We start from the raw sequence: 8,724 nt of genomic DNA, 5'->3' as shown, positions 1-8,724 counted from the left end.
AAATATTAGCCTGAGTACAGTGGCTCACTCTTGTAATTCCATCACTTTAGGAGGTCACTTAGGAGGATCACCTAAGGCTAGGAGTTCAATACCAGCCAGGGGTGCATAGCAAGACCACATCTCTACAAAATATTAAAGAATCAGCAGGGCATGGTGTCAAATACCTATAGTCCTAGCTACTCTTGAGGATGAGGCAGGAGGATGACTTAAACCCAAGAATTTGAGGCTGTAGTGAGCTATGTTCACACTATCGCATTCCAGCCAGGGTAACAGGGCAAGACTCTGCCTCTAGAAAAAAATACAAATAAAATAAATTTCAGAAATAAAAAACTGTCATCCAGAAATTGTGTATCTTGAAAAAATACTTAAAAAACTCTCCTTCAGAAATAATGGAGAAATTAAGATATTCACAAGTAAACAAAAGCTGAGGAAGTTTATCTCCAGTAGACCTACCCCACAAGTAATGCTAAAGGGAGTCCTTCAGGCTGAAATTGCTCAGGATGAGAATGCTCTGGAACTAGATAGTGGTGGTGCCTATGCAACATTGGGAATGTCCTAACTGTCACTACTGTACACTTCAAATGGGTACAATGGTAAATTTTGTGTTTATGTGTATTTTATCACACCAAAAAAGAGGCTGGCTGAGGAATAGACTCCAAAATCTTTTGAATAGTAAGCTCCTGAGTTTGCTCGGAGATCTCCCCATCTGTCTTCTCCCCTCAGGACTTGAGCTCCTCCTCAGAGCTCACCCTTGCTCCTCTGCTAGTAGAAAGACTCCTCTTAGAGCTCAGTCCCACATCCGCTGGGTACAAACCCCCAAATGACTTTCTGTCTTCATTCTTAATGCTCAGCTGCAGCTCTGGGTCTAATTTCAGTGAGAATTAGGAGATTATTCAACAAAGATGATTCACTGGGAGGGACAATGTTTTATTTCAATGTTAGGAAAGTCGCGTTTGTGATTAAAAGTGGTCCTGCTTACCAGGGAATAGTGTTTGTAAGTGCAGGTTGGTGCCCCCAGTAGAAGAAATAAAAACAGCTCTAAGCACATCATACTTCTCACTGGTCACTGACTGACTCACATGTCTGCCACCCACAGCTGAAGGAAGGAGCTGGACTCTAACTTTGGCCCAACCTCCAACCTCATTTCCCTGGCTGTGGACCCCTATGAGTGTGAACATTCCTGGGATCTCAGTTGCTCTTCTCACGGTTGTGAGGCTCATACCCAGGTGGGCTTTGCAGGATGCTCCCCTAGTCCTCAAGGCCAATGTTTTCAGTGAACCCAGATCAAGCCTTTAGGTTTTCAGGGAGTGATATTTTCATGTGTGAAAGGGAGGAGCCCATCTCACTTTCCGATGTGGTGGGAATTGTCATGCACGTATGACAGTAAGTTATCTGCAAATTGATGGTGATTTGTTCTTAATGTTTTCTGATATTGCTCAGCTGAACTGTACAACCAAAGGTTGGATCATGGATTGCGGAGGAAAAACACATTTCTTCTCTCTGAAAGAGCCGTCAATAGGCATTTGTTCCCTGTGGGTTTCAAATGAGAAATTTGCTTTAGGCTGAGGTAGGAAGGAGATTTAAACTTCTTTTTCTTCTTATTACCTTAGAGATGGGGTCTCACTATGTTGCCCAAGCGGGAGAGCAGTAGCTATTCATAGGCTCTGTCATACTGCAGCACAGCCTCAAACTCATGGGCTCAAGTGATCCCCTGCCTCAGCCTCCTGAGTGGCTGAAAGTGCAGGCACACCAGTGCTTCTGGACACTTTTCATTGTTATTTTATTTGAAATGTTTTATATTGAATGTTAAAAATATATATTTTGTATTAGAAAAGTGAAAACCTATTTGCTCGGAATAGACTTTGAAATGCACAGAAGAAAAGAAATATCACCTAGGTTTATCCTCAAAGAAATCACATTATTGAAACTTTCTAGACTTCAGTGTGAATGCTGGTTCCTGGAGCTGTCCTGAACTATAGTGCTGATTTTCATTTTCTTGTTTTCTATGCATATACTTAAATATACGTTTTCATTTTACAAAGTTCCATATGTTACAGGTTATCTTTAATTTTACTTTTTGAATGTATTGCTACACAAGTAGTTTTCCATGTTGTAAAGTCTGCATAAAGTTTACACATTTTTACAAGCTGCATCCTATTGCAAAGGAGATGTAACTAGACCCCTCTGGATCCATCTGCTTTCATCTTGTGTTGTTGTAAATGATGTTTTGAGAAGCATCTTTATACATATGTTTAAGATTTTAAAAAATTTGCAGACCACCCAAATGATAACTATTAGGCCAAAACTTTAAACATTTTTAAGTTTTTTCATACACATTGTCAAGTTGTTTCTCTAAATCGTGCACTGATTCATTCATTGAGCAAATATTTGTTGAGTGCTGACTCTTTATTGATGATGATGTTTGGAATACAGTGTTGAAGAAATAGATAAGACCCTTTGCTCAAAGGATGTGTATTTCAGTGATACCAACTGTGTTGGTTAATTTTTATCTGTCAACTTGACTGGATTAAGGGATCTCTAGATAGCTAGTAAACATCATTTCTGAGTGTGTCTATGAGGGCACTTCTGGAGGAGAATGGCATGTGAGCTGGTGGCCTGAGTGGGGAAGATCCCTCCTCAATAGGAGGTGGGCACCATCCAATCACTTGGGGGCTGGGATGGAACTAAAAACCAGGGGGAAGTTGAAGTCACTCTCTCTGTCTTTATCTGGGACACCCTTCTTCTCCTGCCTTTGGACATCAGAACTCTAGAGTCTCTGGTTTTGGACTCTGGGACTGGCACCAGTATACCTGTTACCCTTCCCACTCCCAGTCTGAGTCCTCAGGCCTTTGTCCCCCAACTGAGCCATAGCACTTGCTTTCTTGGTTCTCCTGCTTGTAGATGGTCACCCAGGGTACTTCTCAGCCTCCATGATTGTGAGAGCCAATCCTCTCTTTATCTATCTATCTATCTATCTATCTATCTATCTATCTATCTATCTATCTATCTATCTTCCAGCTGTCCATTCATCCATCCATTCATCCTCTGCAGAATCCTGAGTAATATATCAACAGACAATAAACAAATAAAATTTGTCATAGCATCAGTGATAACTGCCATTGAGAAAAATATGTCCAGGCCAAAAGATTGGTTGTGACAGAGATGTCAGGAGATATATCTTAAGACAAGGTCACTGGGAAAGATGTTTTTGAGGACTTGACCATTGCACAGGAGAGCAGAGACCTACATAGTATGAGGGGAGAGCTATGTGATTCCCTGGGGAGGAGGAGTACAGGGGGGAGTCACAGCAGGGGCAGGTCCCCAGACAGGACAGAGTGATGATGAGAGGCTGGGATTAGTGGAGATCAGTGAGCTGGCCTGAGAGTGGTGGGATGAGGCTAGAATTTCCAGAGGGGTCCATGGTGAGGCACCTGTAGGAAATGTTGAGGGACTAGGATTTCATCGTGCTTGATAAGGGAAGATGCTGAAGTGTTCATGGGACGTGGTAGTGAGGATGTGTTCTAATTCCCGTTGGAGGGGATCTCACTTGCTGTTTTCAGTGATGGGCAGCAGGGCATGAGAGTCAGCTGCGGGACCAGTTGGAAAGCCCTTTTAGTTTCCTGCCCCAGGGAGGATGGTTCTGGGATGGAGGTGGTTGAGGTGTGAGAAGTGATTTGATTTAGTTTTGGTACTTTTTTTTTTCCTTTTTATTGTTGGGGATTCATTGAGGGTACAATAAGCCAAGTTACACTGATTGCAATTGTTAGGTAAAGTCCCTCTTGCAATCATGTCTCGCCCCCATAAAGTGTGACACACATGAAGGCCCCACCCCGCTCCCTCTTTCCCTCTTTCTGTTTCCCCCCATAACCATAATTGTTATTAATTGTCCTCATATCAAAATTGAGTACATAGGATTCATGCTTCTCCATTCTTGTGATGCTTTACTAAGAATAATGTCTTCCACGTCCATCCAGGTTAATACGAAGGATGTAAAGTCTCCATTTTTTTTAATGGCTGAATAGTATTCCATGGTATACATATACCACAGCTTGTTAATCCATTCCTGGGTTGGTGGTAGTTTTGGTACTTTTAAAAAGATAATTGTGGTAAACTTGCATACCAGAATTACCCTTCAATCATTGTTCAGTGCACAATTCAATGGAACTGAACACATTTACAATGTTGTGCAACCGCTACAGACATAACATCATCCCAAAACAGATAATCTGTACCCATTAGACAGTGACTCCCTGTTCTCTCTTCTCTCAGTCCCTGGTAACTTCTGTTCTAATTTCTGTTTCTATGAATTTGCTTATCTTAGCTGCTTCTTATAAGGGAAATCATGTAATATTTGTTCTTTTTTTTCTGCTTATTTCACTTATCATAATGTTTTCAAGGTTCATCCATGTTGTAGCCTGTATCAGAATTTCAGTCATTTTTAAAGCTCAGTAATAGTCTGCGTGTTTGTGTGTATACACATGTATATGTGTAAGTGTTCCACATCGTGTTTATTCATTCATCCACTGAGGAGCACTGGGTTGCTTGCACATTCTGATTATGGGAATGATGCTGCTATGAGCATAAGTCACAAAGATCTGTTCCAGCACCTGCTCTCTATTCTTTTGGGTATATGACCAGAAATGGAACTGCTGGATCATGTGGCAATTTTATTTTTAGTCTCTTGAGAAACCATTGTGCTGTTTTCCATGGTGGCTGCACCATTGTACATTCCCACAAGCAGTGTCCAAGGATTCCACTTTGTCCACATCCTCACCAACACTTGGACTAGTGAAAGTGACCACCTTTTCAGGTGCCTATTGGCCATTTGTGTTTCTTCTTTGGAGAATTGATTTGACATATTCATGTCTTTTACCCATTTCTGAATGTTATTTTTTATTGTTGAGTTGCAGTCCTTTATTATATTCTGGATATTAATTCCTTATCAGTTATATCATGGCAAATATTTCCATCCATTCTGTGCATTTTCTTGCCATTCTCTTTATTGTGCCCTTTGATGTACAAGTTTTTAAATTTTGATGAAGTTTATCATTTTCCTTTTTTTCCTGCACTTTTAGACTTCCAACCCAGAAAACACTGCAAAATCCAACATCTATAAGGTTTTGATTGTGACAGAGATGTCAGGAGATATATTTTAAGACAAGGTCACTGGGAAAGATGTTTTTGAGGCCTTGACCATTGCACAGGACAGCAGAGACCCACATAGTCCTTTATATGTTCTATATATTAATTCCTTATCAGTTATATCATGGCAAATGATATAAAACATTTTTTATAACATTTTAAAACATTTAAAACATTTTCTCAATGTTTTGTAGGTTTAGCCCCTTAAATTTAGTTCTTTGATGCATTTGAAGTTAATTTGTAAATAAGGTGTAAGGTAAGGATACAGTTTGTCCAACATCATTATTCTGCATGTGGACATACAGGTTTCCCAGGCACCTGCTGGAGCAGCAGTTGCTCAAGCTGGGCTGATGCCTCTCTGAGGTGTAGTGAGTGCTGACACACGGAAACACTACACATTTCCTTCTACTCCATAGTAGTTCTGGGGAGGCTCTTGGGGACAGACACAACAGAAACAGACAAAAATCTTATAAAATCAACATCAGGTGGCATTATGGATTCTAAAATGTTAAGACTGGCGCAGGCTAGAACAGTACTAGACAGGCTGAAACATGCTGACATGGAGAATTCACTGTTTGCTACAAATTTTGTGTTGTTTGTTTTGTTTTTATTCATTCAAGTATTTACCGATCAGCTAAGGAGACACAAAAGTGATTTAAAACATTGTCAAAGAGGTGAGGCAAATGCACAAGTAAAAGAAGCAAAGGGTAAGGGTCACTGAATCACAATAGTCAAAAGAAAATGCTTTAGGAATCAGGGGTGAGATTGTTTCCAGCCTGGAAGGGGGAATGGCTGGCCAATCAGGTAAGGGGATTAAGATTGAAATAGAAGACTTCAGTCTGGATGGTTGATGGTACTCTGTATGGAAAGTATTTATCTCTCCTTTTCCTCTCTCCCATGGTTGGACTTAATTTAACAGTAGTGCCCAGGACTGTTCAGTGTGCTTTTTCTTTTCTTTTCTTTCTTTTGACACAGAGTCTCATTTTGTTGCCCTAGGTAGAGTGCTATGACATCACAGCTCACAGCAACCTCAAACTCTTGGGCTTAAGTAATTCTCTTGCCTCAGCCTCCTGAGTAGCTGGGACTACAGGTGCTTTGTGAGCTGTGTGAGCCTTAAGAGTTCTAACCAGCCTGAGCAAGAGTGAGACCCCATCTCTGCTAAAAATAGAAAAATTATCCAGGTGTTGTGGCAGTGGCTGTAGTCCCAGTTACTGGGAGGCTAAGGCAAGACGATCACTTGAGCCCAAGAGTTTGAGGTTACTGTGAGCTACAATGATGCTTCACCATTCCACCCAGGGAGACAAAAGCCAGACTCTTCAAAGATTCTTCAAGAGCGGTTTGTGAAGAACAATGACTATTCCTCTTTTAGTCTTTGGATAAACTGGTGTTCCAATCAAATGTACTTGGTCCAATAACAGCTTATTCACATATACTTGGCATGTATTCTAGGGTTTCACATAATCATGTTCCTTGCAGCACCATTCATAACTGCAAAGATAATGGATCAATCTCAGTGTCCGTCTGTGGATGACTAGATGAAGAATATGTGTTATGTAAATACCGTGAAATATTCTACCATCAAAAATAAAATCCTTTTATAGCAGCATTCGTGCAGAGTGGTGGCTTCACTGCAGTCACTGAAATACTTGAAAAGAGTAAAGTTTTAAAGAAAAAGAATGACGTGCACAGCAATCCAGGCTCCATCCTGGTGACTGCAGGGTCCATGGAAAGTGAAGTCTTGGGTTTTATACACAACTTTGAGGAGTATCAGCTGCCTCGAGGTTGCATTCTAAAACAGGGTTTGCAAACCAGTTGTCTGGAACTTAGAATACATTTTCCAAGCATAATCTATTTAACAAAACTCCTAGGTACATCAGAATGCAAAATATAAAAAATCCTAAAGTAGATTCTGATCACCAGGCATGTAAAACTGAAGTTAAGCCTTTGTCAGATCTGTTCTTATACTTCTTTAGTGGAGCTCTTTACTTCTGGAGCTTGGACCTTTGACCTGATGGAAAGGAACCTCAGAAAGGCAAAGCATTCTGATAAATTGCTCCTTCCGCCTTGACTTGGGACATTTTATTTAGGAAGAGAAACATCACTAGGTGAAAGTATTTCAGTGAGGGGACACTTTAAATACCTAGCTACCTCTTTGCACATTTAAATTAGATTGACATTAGCTGTTCTTAGAAAGGATTCCATGTAGTTAGTTATCCAGAGCAGTCACAAGTTTTGGTTCTCTTTTACATAGCTGCATTCAGAGATACTCCATGTGAGGCATGTTTATAAAAAGAGAAACACTCATACCTGGAATTTATACTCTTCCAAGTAATCTTTTAGTCTTGTTGGTAAAGGCAATCCCCAGATGGTACTGGTACGTTTGTTAAGGGTGAGTGTACAGAGATGCTGCAGAGAAGGGGCTGACGTGTACAGTGGTCTGGTCAGGTAAAGGTGAACAGTGCCGTTCCAGGGGGGGGCTTCTGGGCCCGTCCGCTTATCCTTGCACATTTGAACATAGTAGTCGATCAGATGAACCACACTGTCAAATTGCTTAAGCTTAGACTGGATGCATATGATAGAGTCCAATCCAAATTTCCCTTCTTGGTATTCAATTCGTAGATTAGTTGGTCCATCTGATTTTTTTTTTTTTTTTTTTTTATTGTTGGGGATTCATTGAGGGTACAATAAGCCAGGTTACACTGATTGCAATTGTTAGGTAAAGTCCCTCTTGCAATCATGTCTTGCCCCCATAAAGTAATGTTTTAACAGATATTGTTAGTAGGTAGTCTGAGTGCGAGCTATCTCTAAACAAGAAAGTTCCTTCTGGTGCCTCTTTTAATTTCTCTTTGGCTTCATTAACAGTCATACTTCCCCAGTACCATCCTGTTTGACTGAGCTCCTGCAGGGCCTTCGCCAGACGCGCCGCCTCCGGGGACGGCTCCTCCGTTGACCCCGCCGGCCCCTACTGGCTCCGTGTCCCTTCCGCACCATTCCCGGAGGGCTCAAGGCACTGCAGGGTCATGGGGTAAATATCACTGCGGCAAACTGCGGCAAAGTCAGGTGACTGCCCGAGCTGGGGACAGAGAAGGGCTCATCTCCTTCCTGGAAGTCAATGGGAATCCCCAAACGAGTCCCTGCTGAGTGCCCGAAATACTGGCAGAGGGGTAGGAGATAAGGAGCTGCCTGTTCCTTCTCCCCAGGTCCTGGCAGACTGTCGCAGACGTGGTCAACCTCAGATCGCCTGCCACCGACGCCCGAGCTGCCGGCGCTGGGGATCCTGAGGCTGTGCGCCCGGGACCTCGGAGCGCGCGGTCCGCGGCCCACACAGCGTCGGCGGCTGCGGGCTTAGGGCTCGTGCTTCCCGGGAAGCCCTGGCCGCGAGTCGCGGCGGCGGCGGTGGCGGCGGCGAGACTTGGCGAGAGTTAAAAGTCTGTCCCCGCAGCCGTGTGTGCGCGCGACTTCCAGCTCCGCGCGCCTCCCTCGCTCCCCGCCTCCCTCCTCCCTAAGGTTTTAAATATTAATGAATCCCAACTTATCCTTTTTTCATTTGTGGATTGTGCATTTTGTGTTTTAGCTAAGAAT

General features: G+C 42.4%; 1 pseudogene; it reads right to left on the bottom strand.

The window, feature by feature from the left end:
- Window positions 1–7,443: 7,443 nt before the first annotated feature.
- Window positions 7,444–8,164, bottom strand: LOC128594098 (suppressor of cytokine signaling 2-like; annotated as a pseudogene).
- Window positions 8,165–8,724: the final 560 nt, after the last annotated feature.

Source organism: Nycticebus coucang, chromosome 9, assembly GCF_027406575.1.
Source record: "Nycticebus coucang isolate mNycCou1 chromosome 9, mNycCou1.pri, whole genome shotgun sequence".
Classification (NCBI taxonomy): Eukaryota; Metazoa; Chordata; class Mammalia; order Primates; family Lorisidae; genus Nycticebus; species Nycticebus coucang.
Note: the sequence above shows the minus strand (reverse complement) of the source record. Positions and strands in the feature narration are given on the sequence as shown.